Genomic DNA, 18,990 nt, shown 5'->3' with positions numbered 1-18,990 from the left:
CCAAACAATAAAACACTGCCTCTTAAGGACAACAGTGACGAGCTATCCAACTTAAACAAAATTTTGGATCGGATATGTCAAATCCACAGTACCTCCTGAAGGCCTGCAAACCATACCAACCGAAATTGTTGGGTTTTTAAACAGTCCGGCAGACTCAACGCCGAACACAATGGGCTCGATGCGCCAAGCGAGGACGATGACGAACCCCACCAGCAGAGCACCGGAAGTCAGAATACTTTCCCACAAGAAGTCAAAACAGTAAACTCACTTCATGTGATAGTACGGAAAACCAACACGGCACTCGCTAAGACAAGTGTCGCACGGTCCACCCCAGCGGAACACCGAGATTGGATGTCAAAACCAATCACTTTCGACCATTTGGATTATTCCAGAAGTATCCGGAACACAGGATGGACTGCTTTGATATTGGATCCCATAATAGACGGACTGCAATTTACGCAAGTTCTGATGGACGGCAGCAGTGACTTAAACCTGCTATACCCGGACACAATCCGCAAGTTGGCGATAGACCCTACTACAATTAGACATAGCCGCACTTCCTTCAAAGGAGTGGCGCCAGGCCCTTACGCCAGGTGCACAGGTTCATTATTACTAGAAGTTGTGTTCGGGTCACCTGACAACTTCCGACTAGAAAAGCTAACCTTTCATGTCGCCCCGTTCAAAAGTAGCTATCAAGCACTACTGGGACGTGAAGCTTTCGTCCGCTTTAACGCAATACCACACTACGCGTCTCTTACGCTTAAAATGCCCGGTCCACGCGGCATCATTTCATTAAAAGGTCGTCTAAGACCCCGCACACGGCTAGACGGGTCCGCAATAAATAAGCTAGGGGCTACCTAGCTGCACACCCCTTCACAAGGGTTTGTGTATATAAGCTATAATGATCTAGCATAGGCTCAGCTTTCTAAATTTATATTTCAATTTTTTATGTACTTTTTCGCACGATTTCTTTTCAAACTAAGTTCCTCTCTTTTTACAGATGAACAACGTGCACACCCGTCCAGGATATGGCACAACAGAGACACAGGCGCAGACGTGTAGTAGGGACCCGTTTCAAGGATTCTTTTCAGACTAAGACCCTACGTAAACCTTTCTTATTGTCTCTTGTTGCTATAATCCCCTGGTTTCTCATTATAACCAGCGTGGAGGCTGGCGTTTTGGCATCGGCCGCGCCAGAGGATCTTGCCCATACCTGGACACAAGGGGCTTAGGGCATTGTTCTGCCCGTCATTATAAAGACCGAACACCTTCGGGAGTGTTCGGCGTCTCGAGTTAGGCCTTATATGCATCAGCTCCGAATCATGTCTTGGGTCAAATGTTGGGTTTTCCCGGCTCCTGTGTTTTGCGGCCTTAGGTTCCGTATCATCGGCTAACGCGGCACCAGGAGAACTACTGCGATTGTGCCCCAGTTCGGCTGGGCGAGCACCTCAGTAGAGAAAGCCGAAAACTGACTGTCATGATACAGCGAGAGACTGTTCAACCACTCGATCGACCAAGGGAATGTTTATAATTCCTCCGCTTTGACGAAGGGCCATTTCCCGATCAGGCACATACGCGCCCCAAATTCGGAGAGCGCGGTGCCCCCAGGGGCTATGTCGTAGCCCCACCCTCGAACTCCCATGGCTAAGTGAAAGTGATAAAGCATTATAGTCCGGTTGCCTCGTTTGCTACGCTACCACCTCCTTTACAGGACCGAGACGTCGGATTAAGTGTGAAAACGCGATATTTTTGCGAACACCCCCGCACCTTGTGCGTGGGGGCTGAAGCCGACGACTGCCATCTTTCAGGTTATACACACGTATACATGAACGGCCGCATAGGAGATATTCCATTACTTGAACGCACAAGTATAAAAGGCGCTTACATCATAAATACTGTTTTACAACATAAAAATGTTCATTTGAACATAACATTTTTTGAGCACTGCGACTCTATTACACGAGCACCACGCAGCACTTCGCCAAAATAGTGCTCGGCGGGTAACCGGCTATCGTCTGAACCCGGGGTCGCAACAGCGGTGGCATCCATCTCTATCCAATGTGTCTTCACACGAGCGAGTGCCATCCGCGCACCCTCTATGCAGGCCGACTGCTTCATCGCCTTGATATGCGGCACCGCCCCAAGAAATTGCTGCAATAAGCCAAAGTAACTCTTCGGCTTGGGCCTATCCGCCCAGACATGGGTTACGATATCCGTCATGGCAAGCCCGGACAACCTATTTAGCTCAGCCCACTCGGCCAAATGGTCGGTCAGCGGAAGTGAACGCTCCGGACTATGGAATTGAGACCAAAATAGCTCTTCCGTCTTGTGATCCTTCTGGCTTCGAAAATGCACAACGGCATCCGCCGCACTCGCTGCTAAGTCCATATAAGGGTCCTCTAGACCCCACAGTTGGCCCAGCTGAGCATACTTTGGACCCGTAAACCTTCGGCGCAGCAGAAAAGGCTTGCCAGCTACAATGTCTCCGGCCTGGCGCAGCTCTTCCTTTATAGCCCGCATTGCAGAGCGGGCATCCTTGGATTCGGCGGTGACCTTCCCCAGGTCTTCTTGCCCCACTAGGCGCTCCTTCCCAAGAGCCTCATTGCTGTCGGTAGCATCTTTTAACTTCACGGCCATTTTGGCCATCTCTTCCCTGCTTCGGCAGTGTGCGGCCCTTTCGGCCGCTAACTCCTCGGCCGCCCTCGAGGCCGCCGCATTACTCCTTTTGGCCTGCTCCTTGGCTTGAGCAAGTTCGGCCCGAAGGCTCTCCACAGCAGCAACACTATCTGCATTTCACACACATGTTGAAGGAGCGGGCTTCGACTCCCTTACCAAGTGACCACACAGAAACACGTACCTTGCGACTCATCAAGTCGCCTGTTGACCAGCGTGATGTCCGCATCCGCAACAGTGAGTTGCCGCTTTAGTTCAGCAACTCCATCAGTCCGGCTGGCCCCCGGACGACCCGCCACCTACATAGGCACGGCGAAAATTTAAACCTGCAATTTTGATCCTCGGCACACTGTCGCTTTCGACAACCTACCGAGTCTCAGGGGATACTATCTATACAGGGCGCATTCTATATGCAAAACTGTCAAAAGGTGTGTCATTTTTACGTACCTCAAACCCCGCCAGCAAACTCCTGACGGCATTATGCAATCCGCCTTTAGCGGACGAAATCCTTTCAATCACCATACTCATCAATGCGTTCTGATCTTCTGAGATAGATGCCTTCTCAAGCAGATCCTTCAGCCATACACCAGTTGGCGCCGAAATATCCAGCTTTGCCAAACCCGGGGGCTCCCTCCGTGACGACACTTCAGGCTCGTCCGCCCTATCCGACGGCGCCCCGGACGGAGGCGTCTCACTCTCCACCATCTCCGGATGAAGGTCCCCCGAAGACGAGCTCATTTGCGAAGGATGGAGATCCGAACTACAAGGTAAAAACTTTAGTTATCCTCAGAAGCACAAATAGGGATGTCCCTTATTATAAAAATCCTTTCTTTCTACTTACGGCTCATTGCAGGGCTGATTCTTTAAGGGAGACTGTGCGGCCGGGGCCTCCCCGGACGCAGGACCCTCTGGCGAAGATTTCTTCCCCCGTTTAGGGGCTTTGGCCCCCAGGTCCTCGGAGGCAATCCTCTTCTCCCCTTGGAGGGAGGGATTCTCGATCCCCACCTTTCAAGAGCCTCCTTAGGCGAGGTAGTAGCTTTTCCACTCTCCCCTTCGCCTTCCTCTGGAGGCGCAACCTCCAGCATCCGGACCAGCACAGAATTCGGCGCGGTCTCTGGGAGGGGGGCCGGACACCATATCAATTTTGCTTCCGCTATCCACTCCTGTTTAGAAGGAAATTGGTCATAAGGCGAATCATCGAAAGGCAAACAAACGGTATGTCCGGACTTGGAACTACTTACTTGAGTATCCGGGCGATTGCAGCTTAGGCCAGCATCCTCGGTCAATTCCGGACAAGCCTCTTGCGATCCGAAGAATAATTTGTACATCTCCAGGGGAGTCATACCCATGAAGTGTTGAAGAATCTGTGGGCCCTCCGGATTAAACTCCCACAGCCGGAGAGGGCGGCATTTGCAGGGCAGGAGATGCCTAATCAGCATGACCTGCATTACCACCACCATATCAACCTCCCTCGTTTGGAGATCTCGAATCCGGCCCTGCAGTAGGGGCACGTCCTTTGACAGCCCCCAGTTCAGCCCTTGGTTGACCCACGACATCAACCGTCGTGGAGGTCCCAGGCGGAATAAGGGCGGCTGCTTTTGTCTGCTGCCCCTCGGAACGGTAATATAGAACCACTCTTGCTGCCACAGGCCGAGCTCCTCTTGGAAGGAGCCCGCAGGCCACGGGGCATCGGCCCTCCTACTTACGCCGCCCCGCCGCACTCCGCTTGACGCCCCCCGATCATCTTCGGCGCCACATTGAAGGTCTTTAGCCACAGGCCGAAGTGAGGGGTGACGCGGAGGAAGGCTTCGCAGATGACAATAAATGCGGAGATTTGGAGGATGGACTCCGGAGCCAAGTCATGGAATTCCAACCCATAGTAAAACATGAGCCCTCTCACAAAAGGATCCATCGGGAAGCCTAAACCCCGACGGAGGTGGGATACAAAAACGACATACTCGCCGGGCTCGGGGGTGGGGATGGCCTGCCCTTCGGCGGGCAACCTGTGCGAAATCTCGTAAGTCAGGTACTTGGCCTCCCGCAGCTTTAGCACGTCCTCCTCCGTGGCATCCACCAGCCCTGGAGGTCGGAACCGGACATCGTTGAAGGTCCGAAGCGCTCGAATCTGGGGCTCTAGGTGCTGGAACTTGGAGCAGGGAGAGGATTCGATGGAGGATTGAAGAAAAGAAACAAGCCTTGGTCCCGTTATAAAGAGGGAGAATACCGAGAGCCGTCTCCGTGACCGTTCGGGACTCGCCTTCGATAGAGGGGGCGTGGCGACGGGCGCGGATGGGTTACCCACGTCCGTATTGATGAGAATCCCGGAATAAGGGGGAACACGATCTCTGCTTCGACAAGACGTGCCAAGGAAACCGCTTCGCTAAATGCGCTGAGGTGGTAAAGTAAAAAACGATTCAAGTAATGGCTTGGTAGTGGTGTGACGTCATGCCGCAAAAAACGTCAGCAGATTGAACTTGTGTATATATTATTCTCTCTACGGTGGAATGTGGAATTTATTTTGCAGAGCCGGACACTATCCTGGTGTTCACAATCTTCTACGAATTATTCGGAGGAGGAACCCACCTTGCAATGCCGAACAATATGCGCGCCAGACTCATCGTCATTGAAGCCTGGTTCAGGGGCTACTGAGGGAGACCTGGACTAGGGGGTGTCCGGATAGCCGGATTATCATCATTGGCCGAACTATCATCAGCCGGACTATCATCATCGGCCGGACTCCAAGACTATGAAGATACAAGATTGAAGACTTCGTCCCGTGTCTGGAGGGGACTTTCCTTGGCGTGGAAGGCAAGCTTGGCGATACAGATATGTAGATCTCCTACCATTGTAACCGACTCTATGTAACCCTAGCCCTCTCCGGTGTCTATATAAACCGGATGGCTTTAGTCCGTAGGACAGAACAACAACCCTTACAATCATACCATAGGCTAGCTTCTAGGGTTTAGCCTCCTTGATCTCGTGGTAGATCCACTCTTGTAACATCCACAATATCAATATCAATCAAGCAGGACGTAGGGTTTTACCTCCATCAAGAGGGCCCGAACCTGGGTAAAACATCGTGTCCCTTGTCTCCTGTTACCATCCGCCTAGACGCACAGTTCGGGACCCCCTACCCGAGATCCGCCGGTTTTGACACCGACAGGAGCCTTTCACTCTTTTGAAGCCTCTCTGTCTGAATATAATGGCCACTGACAAATCTGCAAGGAAGGGTGGCAGGCAGCGCCATGGCAATACTGCTCTGGATCTGCCTCCCGATCTATTTGAATTGTACAAGTCAGATCCTGAGGAAAGTTACAACCAGCGCTAGACCAGAATACAATGGATCCGAAGATATTGGGCTGAACAGTGGTTCAAGTACAACTTCGTCACCCCTGAGTATGCTGAAAAGAATACCATCAAGCGCCCGTGGGGCGATAGACCTTACAAGAACTTGGTACCGAAGACAAAGCCTGAAGCTATTGCTCAAGAGTTCTATCCATGCAAGGTAAGAGGACCTCAGCCAGAAAATGCCGACCCATCATCTCTTCTATGGTGTCATGACGACAATCTCTTCAAGTGCAACTTCCAGTTTGCCAAGGAGTCTGCCACCAAGAATAAGAAGGAATACGGACTAGACTTCAACCCTGGTCCGTTTGCTCCTAGGCCAGATGGCACATCTGATGCCAATCATAATGTCATTGGCCCCTTCAATAGCTTCGATGGGCTCCTGTCTCATATTGCTGCACAGAGGGCCACAATAGAGCAATCTGCTGATGATGCAGACTCTGAGGATGCACCTGCACCACCGAAGCAGAAGAAGAAGAGGTCAAAAGCTTCAAAGCCCTCAGCTGCACCAAAAGCTTTGTCTGCGAAGACACTGAAAACTGCACCTCCTGAACTCAGTGTGCATTCTGAAGATCTATCTTGTGTCTCCAAGAAGACCAAGAAGCCCAAGAAGATTTCAGGGCATGACATGACTCCTGCTGCCGTTCTGCGCAATGAGGAAAACACATTGATCTATCTAGTGATGAAGATCTTGCAGATGATGCTCTGGAACAGTTGTTCAAGAGCAAACAAGAGGCTGAGATATTCCATGATCTGCCACTCTTTGATGCTGATATTCTAAACAACTTCATTGATGAATGGTTTGAGGGCCAAAGCATCAAAATTGATGATCTGCAGCTGCCAGTGGACATCGGTGTCACATTTCACGGAGCCATTTCCAATGAGCTTGCCTTGGCTCAGAAAATTGTTGAGCTCAAAAACAAGATTGACTATGAGAAGTCACACTTCAATAAGCACATGGACAAGTGATAACCCACAAGTATAGGGGATCACAACAATTTTCGAGGGTAGAGTATTCAACCCAAATTTATTGATTCGACACAAGGGGAGCCAAAGAATATTCTCAAGTATTAGCAGTTGAGTTGTCAATTCAACCACACCAGAAAGACTTAATATCTGCAGCAAAGTATTTAGTAGCAAAGTCGTATGGAACTAACGGTAACGGTGGCAAAAGTAACAGTAGCAGTTTTGTAGTAATCGTAACAGTGGCAATGGAGAAGTAACTAAGCAAAGATCAATATGTGAAAAGCTCGTAGGCAATGGATCAGTGATGGATAATTATGTCGAATGCGATTCCTCATGCAACAGTTATAACATAGGGTGACACGGAACTAGCTCCAGTTCATCAATGTAATGTAGGCATGTATTCGGAATATAGTCATACATGCTTATGGAAAAGAACTTGCATGACATCTTCTGTCCTACCCTCCCGTGGCAGCGGGGTCCTATTGGAAACTAAGGGATATTAAGGCCTCCTTTTAATAGAGTATCGAACCAAAGCATTAACACTTAGTGCATACATGAACTCCTCAAACTATGGTCATCACCGGGAGTGGTCCCGATTATTGTCACTTCGGGGTTGCCGGATCATAACACATAGTAGGTGACTATTCACTTGCAAGATAGGATAAAGAACTCACATATATTCATGAAAACATAATAGGTTCACATCTGAAATCATGGCACTTGGGCCCTAGTGACAAGCATTAAGCATGGCAAAGTCATAGTGACGGTGTCAGGACCCCGACTCAATGCCACATCGATCTAGCATGTAACACCTCATATCACTTTGCGGCCTCACGCACGGTATCCCCACGGGTGTCGCCTTACCTTTGCCCGGGACCGTTTGCGCATTTTGGCACACGTATATGATGGTGTCGCTAGCATCCATATGATAAAGAGCCCGGGCTGACATGGCTAGTCATAAACCCAAAGTGGTACTAACTTACAAGGACAGGCATCCATGACCCAGCATCGAATGTGTCGGTCATCAGCGAGTGAATCCAGGCTGTAGCACGGGGCTAACAGGACTCCGGTGAACCGGGCTGTAGCGGGCTAGCAGGACTCCGGTATTCATCGCGTGACATTTCCCCGAAGGGACAGACACAGGATCGAAGAAGGACACATGCCGGCCTGCCTAAGTGTTCCGGAGCAGTAGCAAGCTACCAGGGCTCAGTGGAAGCACTAGGAGACATTTCCCGGTAAGAGAGGCTACTAAGAATAAACAACTAGATAGTCAGATCCCACACATAGCAATACACATTACACGTACGCATAACATGCAAGTATGTGCTGTACAACATGGCATCACAGCATAACTCAACAATCATATAGATAAAGGCTCAGAAGAGCCATCATAGCATTTATTGCAAACAGGGGTCACAAGACCCATCATCAGAGCATACAAGCAACAAGCGGAAGCATTACATGTCTGGGTACAGACATCTACAAATGAAAAAGGCTGAAGAGCCTGACTATCTACAACATCCGATCAAGATCGTAGCTGAGGTACTAGCTACTAGTCGAAGTCCACGAGAACACTAGTAAGACCGAAGTCTCCGCTGCAAAAACATAAATAAAGCAACATGAGTACAAAGGTACTCAGCAAGACTTACATCAGATCCTATCATACATGCATTTGTATCAAGAGGGTAATGTGGGGTTTAGTTGCAGCAAGCCAGCTTTGACTCTGTGGCTATCCTGTTCTACGACTACCAGAAACTCTGGAGGTGAGACAACGTACACGAGTCCACTAATCACCACACAATACACTACTATGGATTCATCCCCGTCTCCCTACGAGAAGGCCATCCATAGCACTCACACTTGTCTTGAGCATTTTAGAGTATCCACTTCAAGTTGTCTATGTACCATGTAAGCATCCAAGAAGTCCATAACCGCGGACCCGGCTATTCGAATAGATCATGTTAACCCTGCAGGGGTGTACTTCTTCACACACGCTCTCGCCACTTACCGCCATGTACACGTCATGTATCTCGGCAACCTTCAAGCGGAAGCCTGGCGAGGGTGTCGGCCACGACCTGACTAACCACACAAGACTCTAGTCCAGGTTTATCGCCTATTCGGGTTCCATCCGCAAGGAGATCCGGCCGGGGTGTCGCTTACGGCCCCAAACGATGTGTACAGGGTTCCCGAGCCCACCATCCGGGTGCCACTCGGTACACCAGGCCACGTGTGCCTAGTCTGTCCCAAGCCCACCCTGCCGGGTGCCACTTGGTAGAAAAATAGCACTACCTACAAACACCAGAAACTAGTTGCGACTCCTGGACAGAGATCAAGTTGGTTAATAAGTCGAGAGGGGTCGAGTTACCGGAACCCAATGTGTGGTAGTATCGAGTCATTGGACAACATACATAGAACTCAGTGCTTAAGGACGGTTCCAGTGAGACAACCCACCATGTACTCCTACATGGCCTCTCACCGCTACCTTTACCAAATCGTGTTCACACACTTCACTCTCAGCATCAGAACATATCGTAACACTCCAATTCATTCCCAATGAATCAGACCTGACACAACTCTAAGCAATAGCAGGCATAGCATGGTAGGAACACAACAGTGGCTTCAATCAACTCCTACACATGCTAGTGGGTTTCAACTATTTACTGTGGCAATGACAGGTCATGCAGAGGAATGGGTTCAACTACCGCAGCACAAAGTAGCAGATGAATCGTTGTTGTCCTAATGCAATAACTGAGAGCAGGAGCGAGAGAGTAGGGTTTTATCGAAATGAACAAGGGGGTTTGCTTGCCTGGTAAATCAACAGAGGAGGCACTGCTTCACAGACAGGTACTCTGGAACGTCTCCGGAGCAGGACCTATCGAGAAGGAACAGTGTCGGCAATCAATACACAAACATATGCAACAATATGATGCATGAACATGGCATGTAGATGTGATGCTGTTTGAGCTAATGTAACTAGTAATCATTTGGTTTGAAGTCCATTTGAACCAAAGGTTCAAATGCATCTCCAAATTAAGCTCTTATATATGCCATAATGTGTTTCCTCATATTCAGCATGTATAAGTTGGTTTGTCATGCATGAAACTAGTACAGATGGAAAGATTGCATTTTTCTGATAATTTTTCATATATAAATTATTTTAATCTGAGCTACGGTTGAATTGTTATGAATTTTTGAAGTTTAAATCAATTTCTGGAATTTCCTGATTTAATTTAAATCCAGAAATATATATATTGCGCCAGCATGACGTCAGCACGACGTCAGCGGTCAACTGCGGCTGGCTGGGGTCAAACCTGACGTGTGGGGTCCACACGTCAGTGGCAGGGGGTTTAACAGAGGTTAGTTTAATCCTAATTAAGAGTTAGTGGCGCTGGGGCCCACTGTCAGTGTCACAGTTAGTTAACAGAGATAATTAGTTGCTAAACTAATCCTAAACTAAAATTAGCAGGGCCGGGCCCCACCTGTCATTGACCCACACGGGTCAAATCTGGGTCAACAGGGGGTCTAACCCGGTCAACTCGCCGGCGTTTAGCCGCCGGCGAGGCCCGAGACGGCGGAACGCCGCGGAAATCACCCACAGGGCTCCGTTCGAGGCGTGTTTAGGCTCTTCGAAGAGCTGGCGATGCGGCGCGTCGAGCAGTGCCCTCGGCCAGAGCTGGGGTGGCCGAGAACGACGTCGGCGACCACGTTTGCGGCCGCCGGAGTTCGGCTGTGTTCGGGGCGCGGCTGCAGCGTGCAAACGCGCGAACTAAAACGCTAGCGGGGCACTACGAGGTGCGGCGAGAGTGCTAGGTGCACTGGCGTGGCCAAAGGGTCGCCGGAGCAACGCCGGCGACAAGCTCGAGCGGAGGCGAGCTTCGGCCATGGCGGAACTGAGGCCTAGACGGCGTAAACGCGAGGAGGAGGAGAGGGGTTCGAAGCAGAGGCTCACGGGGAGGTCGATGGGCTGGTCAGCTTGCTCGGGGAAGGCCGGAGCAGAGCAGGGCGGCGAAGACGATCTCGGACGGCCGAGGTTGAAGACGAGGACGGTGCAGGCGCTGTGGTGCGTCCCCGGTTGCGTGGGGCATCGAGGAAGAAGACGGAGCCGAGGCGGTTCTCTTGGACACGCTGGTGCGACTAGGGAGGGCTGGTGGCCATGGCGACGGTGAGCGATGGCGGCGGCAGCGCTCGGGTGCACTCGGGGAAGAGAGAACCAGGGAGGAGGGAGAGCGAGAGGGAGGGGAAAAGGACCGGGGCGGCGCGTGGCGTCGTTCCAGGCATCCAGACGAGGAGGGGAGAGGCAGGCAGGCAGGGAGGGAGGTGGCGTGGCCGGCGGAGCGCGCGCGCGTCGGCACGCAGCTGCTTGGCGAGGGGGGGGGAAGACGACAGAGGAGGAGGCGGGCTGGGCCGCCTGCTGGCTGGGCCGGCCTGCTGCTGCTGGGCTGCACAGGGGGAAGCCCCAGGTAAGCTTCTCCTCTTTATTTCTGTTTTCTATTTTTTTCTGACATTTGTTTTGATTTAATAAAATACTAAATCAATTTATTACCTTATGCCAATTTTTGCAGGGGCTAGATATATTACTCCAGAGCTCCCTTATAAATGGCATAATTTTTGGACCATATTTCATATATATAACAATATATATCCAAAGCAAATAATTATCGGATTAATCCAAATGGCCAAAATTAAATATCCATGAGCTCCTAAAAATATTGGTTTGATTTTTATCTCTGTCCAATATTTTCAGAGGGCAACATGAGCATTTTCTTGGACCCTTTTGGAGAAATTTTTATTTGGGTCATTTTCAAAAATAATTCTGAGGGTTCCACCAATCCTCATTTCAAATTTAAATGAGATTTAAATATGATGCACAAATGGCTAGCTAGTCTAAGTCATACCAGACTAGGGATGTGACAACTCGCCCCCACTTGAAAAAATCTCGTCCCGAGATTCAGGGGTCGACGGAAAGAAAGCGGGGTACTCCAGTCGAAGACGATCTTCTCGCTCCCAAGTAGCTTCTCTCTCGGAATGATGAGACCACTGAACTTTGAGAAACTTGATGTTCTGACGTCGAGTGACACGCTCTGCTTGATCAAGAATGCGAACCGGGTACTCTCGGTATGTGAGGTTATCTTGGAGATCAAGCGTTTCGTGGTCCACTCCGCGGATGGGATCCGAGAAGCAACGCCTGAGTTGAGAGACGTGGAAGACATCATGAACTCGAGAAAGATGTGGGGGTAGTTCCAACTGGTAGGCAACCTCTCCTCGTTTAGCGAGAATGCGAAAAGGACCAATGTAACGAGGAGCCAACTTGCCCTTGATACCGAAACGATGGGTACCCTTCAAAGGAGTAACCCGAAGGTAAGCTTGGTCGCCAATCTCATAAGTCATATCCTTATGATGACGATCGTACTGGCTCTTCTGACGAGACTGGGCTGTTTTCAAATTCTCACGAATGATGCGAACTTGCTCTTCTGCCTCCTGGATCATGTCCGGTCCAAAGAATTGTCTTTCACCGGTTTCTGACCAGTTCAAAGGTGTTCGACATCTTCGTCCATAGAGAACCTCAAAAGGAGCTTTCTTGAGGCTGGATTGGTAGCTATTGTTATAAGCAAACTCGGCAAAAGGAAGACATTTCTCCCAATCCATACCGAATGAGATAACGCAAGCTCTGAGCATGTCTTCGAGAATTTGATTGACCCGTTCCACCTGACCACTCGACTGAGGGTGGAAAGCGGTACTGAAGGAAAGATGGGTTCCCATGGCAGTTTGGAAACTCTCCCAGAAATGAGAAGTGAAAAGACTGCCACGGTCTGAATTGATCTCTAGTGGAACACCATGAAGTGACACTATTCGAGAAATATATAAGTCAGCAAGCTGACTAGCAGTGATATTTCTCGAACAGGAAGGAAGTGAGCCACTTTGGAAAGACGATCAACGACTACGAAGATAGCGTTATTCCCTCTCTTGGTCCTGGGAAAGCCGGTGATGAAGTCCATACCAACTTTATCCCATTTCCATTCAGGAATAGCTAAAGGCTGAAGGGTGCCAGCAGGTCTTTGATGCTCTGCCTTAACACGACGACAAACGTCACATTTAGCAATGAACTGAGCGATTTCTCTCTTCATCCTAGTCCACCAGAACCTCTGGCGTAGGTCCTGATACATCTTAGTACTACCGGGATGAATCGTGAGAGGAGATTCATGCGCCTCCTTAAGAATCAATTGTCGAAGATGTTGCTTCTTGGGAACCACCAAGCGATTCTCAAAGAAAACAACACCACGATCATCCATAGAGAAACATCCACCAACTCCCTTCTTAATGTTTCTCTTGATCCGGGTAATCCCCGTATCATGCTTCTGGGCTTCTATGATAAGATCCACAAGGGTAGGTTTCGCCACCAAGGTAGAAAGGAATCCGCGAGGAGCAATGTGAAGATTAAGCTTACAGAATTCCTCATGGAGAAGTGGTTGGCCTTGCTGCAACATGAGATTGTTGCAATAGGATTTACGGCTTAGAGCATCAGCCATGACATTGGCTTTGCCTGGGGTGTAGGTAATCCCTAGATCATAATCTGTGATTAACTCCAACCAACGTCTTTGCCTAAGGTTCAGATCCGGTTGGGTGAAGATATACTTGAGACTCTGGTGATCAGTGTAGATCTCGCAACGTTTACCAAGGAGGTAATGTCGCCAGGTCTTGAGTGCATAGACTACGGCTGCAAGCTCTAGATCATGTGTAGGATAATTCTCCTCATGTGGATGCAACTGTCGAGATGCATAGGCAATCACATGACGATCCTGCATAAGAATGCAACCTAGTCCCTGTCGTGAGGCGTCGCAGTAGATAATAAAGTCTTTAGTGAAATCCGGTGGCACAAGTATGGGAGCAGAAGTCAGGCGTCTTTTCAGTTCCTGAAAACTGTACTCACACTGTGGGGACCACTCGAACTTTTTATCTTTCTTGAGAAGTTCCGTGAGGGGTTTGGCTACTTTGGAGAAATTTTCAACAAAGCGGCGACAATAGCTGGCTAGACCAAGGAAACTCCTAACTTGTTTAACGGTCTTCAGGTGGAGTCCAATCGAGAACGGCTTGAACTCTCTCGGGATTGACAGCAATGCCCTTACCAGAGATTACGTGGCCTAAGTAGGTCACTTCTGGCAACCAAAATTCACACTTGGAGAACTTGGCATAAAGGCGGTGCTCTCTGAGTTTTTCTAAAACAAGTCTAAGATGTTCGGCATGCTCTTCCTCGTTCTTCGAGTAAATAAGAATATCATCGAGGTAAACCACGACGAACTTATCTAAGTACTCCATGAAGATCGAGTTCATCAAGCGGGAGAATGTGGCTGGGGCGTTGGTTAGGCCGAAGGACATGACGGTGTACTCGTACTGACCATAACGAGTGACAAAAGCTGTCTTGGGAATGTCCCCGTTTCTGATCTTAATTTGGTGGTATCCTAACCTCAAATCCATCTTGGAGAAGACTGAGGATCCAGCGAGCTGATCATACAGGTCGTTGATCCTGGGGAGCGGATACTTGTTCTTTATCGTGACCAAATTAACGGGACGATAATCTACAACCATCCGGTCCGTACCGTCTTTCTTCTTAACAAAGAGGACGGGGCAAGCCCAAGGAGAAGAACTAGGACGGATGAAACCCTTTTGCAAGGACTCATCAAGTTGTTTCTTAAGCTCGGCTAGTTCTAAGGGTGCCATCTTGTAAGGTCTCCTAGAGATTGGAGCTGTTCCTGGGATAAGATCTATGACGAACTCTACATCTCTGTCAGGTGGAACACCTGGCAGTTCCTCTGGAAAGACATCCGGAAAGTCACGGACTACCGGGATATCTTCAAGGTCTGGAAGAGGGCTGGCATTAAGAGAATAGAGCTGACGCTTTGCAACTCTAGTGGAGACGGTGACTATCTTGCCAGATGGGTGTGTAAGCTGAACAGATCTTGTGTAACAATCAATCTTGGCATGATGAGCTGTCATCCAGTCCATACCCAAGATGATGTTAATATCTGAGGACTTGAGGGCTACAAGTGATGCAAGGAATACAAGTCTATCAACAAGGATTTCGTTACCATGGCTGATTCTGGTGGTCTGCCATCTAGACCCTGGGGTTTGGATTTCAAGCGGAGTTGGCATATCACAAAATGACATGTCGTGCAAACGAGCATAGCCTTCAGAAATGAAGGAGTGAGATGCTCCAGTATCGAATAGAACTGATGCTGGGTGACAATTGACAAGGAGGGTACCAAGAACGACATCTGGATCATCATGAGCGTCTTTAGCTGAGACGTGATGCACACGTCCACGTTCAGTGGGAACTGACTTGACACTGATCATCTTGCGTGATGGCTTAACACAGCCAACAGTCTTCTCGGGCTGGGGTGGAGCATAACTAGTCTGAGAGCAGTCACGTGCATAGTGTCCTGGCTTCCCGCATGTGAAGCAAGTCCCTGAGGTTGGACGTGGACCCGCACTGACAAGCGGTCTACCAGTAGGCCTGGGTGGAACATACGACTGAGCTGGGGAAGGCACCACATAGGATGGCCTCGGTGTATAACCGGAAGGAAGAGCGGAGTTTGGAACCCAAATCCGGCGCTTCTGGGACTAGAGCCAGAGGAGGATCCCAAATCACGGGTGTGCTTACGAGACTCCTCGTAAGTGAGCTGAGCTGTCTCTGCATTAATGGCTTTGTTCACAAGAGCTTGGAATGTATCACAATGATGCAGGTGGAGATCACGACGCAACTTGGGGTTGAGACCCTTCCGGAACCTAGCTTGCTTCTTGGCGTCCGTGGACACTTCTTCTGTGGCATAGCGAGCGAGGTTCTCAAACTCTCGGCTGTAAGCATCAACAGCCATCTTATTCTGGGTGAAACTACAGAACTCTTCTCTCTTGCGATCAAGGAGGGCCTCAGGAATGTGATGCTCGCGAAAAGCCTCAGTGAAATCTCTCCAGGTAGGAATCTGGCCAGCTGGAAGCATAGTCTCATAGTTCTGCCACCAAAGACTAGCAGGACCTTCCAGGTGGTATGTGGCATAAGTGACCTTGTCATCTTCAGCTACGCTCGCAGAACGCAGCTTATGAGTGATGCTACGGAGCCAGTCATCTGCATCGAGTGGCTCGATGGAATGATGAAAGGTAGGTGGGTGCAAACGAATGAAATCATGAATGGTAGCAGACCCTTTGAACTGATGTGCAGTGTTCTCCTTGATACGTGCCAACAAACGGTTAGACTCACGCTTGTTCCTCTCCATCTCTAGCATGAACTCTGTCAACGAAGGCTGGTCGGGAGGATCCTCATCCCTACCATCTCCGTGGTTCTGGCTACGAGCAACGGAACTTCGCTTAGCTGATGACATCCTGAGAGACGAACCAAGGACGGAGTCAGCATCAACTATGGACTGTAGAATGTAGGACAAGGAATTAGTATCTCTCGAACTCCTAGGGAAATTCCGGCAGCATAACGGCAGTAAAATGCTCAGAATGAGACATCCTACTAAAAATGGGGCGGTAACATACTCATCAATATTACTCAAGGTTCTGAGATCATACTAAACAGACTACACCAGAAATACTCGAAAACTGGGGTATGGCTCTGATCAACCAATCCTATGGGACTACGGAGTAGTAACACGTGATCCTGATAGACGGAAGAGAAGCCTAGTTCCTTAATCCCGTCAGGAAAGATAGGACGACTCAGATCAGAAGGTCATGAGGTATAAGGAGTAAAAAGAGCCTTACGTTCCAACCCACAATCAATTCCCTTACATAACTAAAGATTTTCTAGACTCAACTTCGACCAGTTTGGCTTGGTAATCCTACAGGCAGTCAGGCTCTGATACCAGCGCTGTCAGGACCCCGACTCAATGCCACATCGATCTAGCATGTAACACCTCATATCACTTTGCGGCCTCACGCACGGTATCCCCACGGGTGTCGCCTTACCTTTGCCCGGGACCGTTTGCGCATTTTGGCACACGTATATGATGGTGTCGCTAGCATCCATATGATAAAGAGCCCGGGCTGACATGGCTAGTCGTAAACCCAAAGTGGCACTAACTTACAGGGACAGGCATCCATGACCCAGCATCGAACGTGTCGGTCATCAACGAGTGAATCCAGGCTGTAGCACTGGGCTAACAGGACTCCGGTGAACCGGGCTGTAGCGGGCTAGCAGGACTCCGGTATTCATCGCGTGACATTTCCCCGAAGGGACAGACACAGGATCGAAGAAGGACACATGCCGGCCTGCCTAAGTGTTCCGGAGCAGTAGCAAGCTACCAGGGCTCAGTGGAAGCACTAGGAGACATTTCCCGGTAAGAGAGGCTACTAAGAATAAACAACTAGATAGTCAGATCCCACACATAGCAATACACATTACACGTACGCATAACATGCAAGTATGTGCTGTACAACATGGCATCACAGCATAACTCAACAATCATATAGATAAAGGCTCAGAAGAGCCATCATAGCATTTATTGCAAACAGGGGTCACAAACCCATCATACAGAGCATACAAGCAACAAGCGGAAGCATTACATGTCTGGGTACAGACATCTACAAATGAAAAAGGCTGAAGAGCCTGACTATCTACAACATCCGATCAAGATCGTAGCTGAGGTACTAGCTACTAGTCGAAGTCCACGAGAACACTAGTAAGACCGAAGTCTCCGCTGCAAAGCATAAATGAAGCAACATGAGTACAAAGGTACTCAGCAAGACTTACATCAGATCCTATCATACATGCATTTGTATCAAGAGGGTAATGTGGGGTTTAGTTGCAGCAAGCCAGCTTTGACTCTGTGGCTATCCTGTTCTACGACTACCAGAAACTCTTGAGGTGAGACAACGTACACGAGTCCACTAATCACCACACAATACACTACTATGGATTCATCCCCGTCTCCCTACGAGAAGGCCATCCATAGCACTCACACTTGTCTTGAGCATTTTAGAGTATCCACTTCAAGTTGTCTATGTACCATGTAAGCATCCAAGAAGTCCATAACCGCGGACCCGGCTATTCGAATAGATCATGTTAACCCTGCAGGGGTGTACTTCTTCACACACGCTCTCGCCACTTACCGCCATGTACACGTCATGTATCTCGGCAACCTTCAAGCGGAAGCCTGGCGAGGGTGTCGGCCACGACCTGACTAACCACACAAGACTCTAGTCCAGGTTTATCGCCTATTCGGGTTCCATCCGCAAGGAGATCCGGCCGGGGTGTCGCTCACGGCCCCAAACGATGTGTACAGGGTTCCCGAGCCCACCATCCGGGTGCCACTCGGTACACCAGGCCACGTGTGCCTAGTCTGTCCCAAGCCCACCCTGCCGGGTGCCACTTGGTAGAAAAATAGCACTACCTACAAACACCAGAAACTAGTTGCGACTCCTGGACAGAGACCAAGTTGGTTAATAAGTCGAGAGGGGTCGAGTTACCGGAACCCAATGTGTGGTAGTATCGAGTCATTGGACAACATACATAGAACTCAGTGCTTAAGGACGGTTCCAGTGAGACAACCCACCATGTACTCCTACATGGCCTCTCACCGCTACCTTTACCAAATCGTGTTCACACACTTCACTCTCAGCATCAGAACATATCGTAACACTCCAATTCATTCCCAATGAACCAGACCTGACACAACTCTAAGCAATAGCAGGCATAGCATGGTAGGAACACAACAGTGGCTTCAATCAACTCCTACACATGCTAGTGGGTTTCAACTATTTACTGTGGCAATGACAGGTCATGCAGAGGAATGGGTTCAACTACCGCAGCACAAAGTAGCAGATGAATCGTTGTTGTCCTAATGCAATAACTGAGAGCAGGAGCGAGAGAGTAGGGTTTTATCGAAATGAACAAGGGGGTTTGCTTGCCTGGTAAATCAACAGAGGAGGCACTGCTTCACAGACAGGTACTCTGGAACGGACTCCGGAGCAGGACCTATCGAGAAGGAACAGTGTCGGCAATCAATACACAAACAT

Source organism: Triticum aestivum, chromosome 6B (assembly GCF_018294505.1).
Source record: "Triticum aestivum cultivar Chinese Spring chromosome 6B, IWGSC CS RefSeq v2.1, whole genome shotgun sequence".
Classification (NCBI taxonomy): Eukaryota; Viridiplantae; Streptophyta; class Magnoliopsida; order Poales; family Poaceae; genus Triticum; species Triticum aestivum.
The sequence above is the reverse complement of the archived record's forward strand: the minus strand, read 5'-3'. Positions refer to the sequence as shown.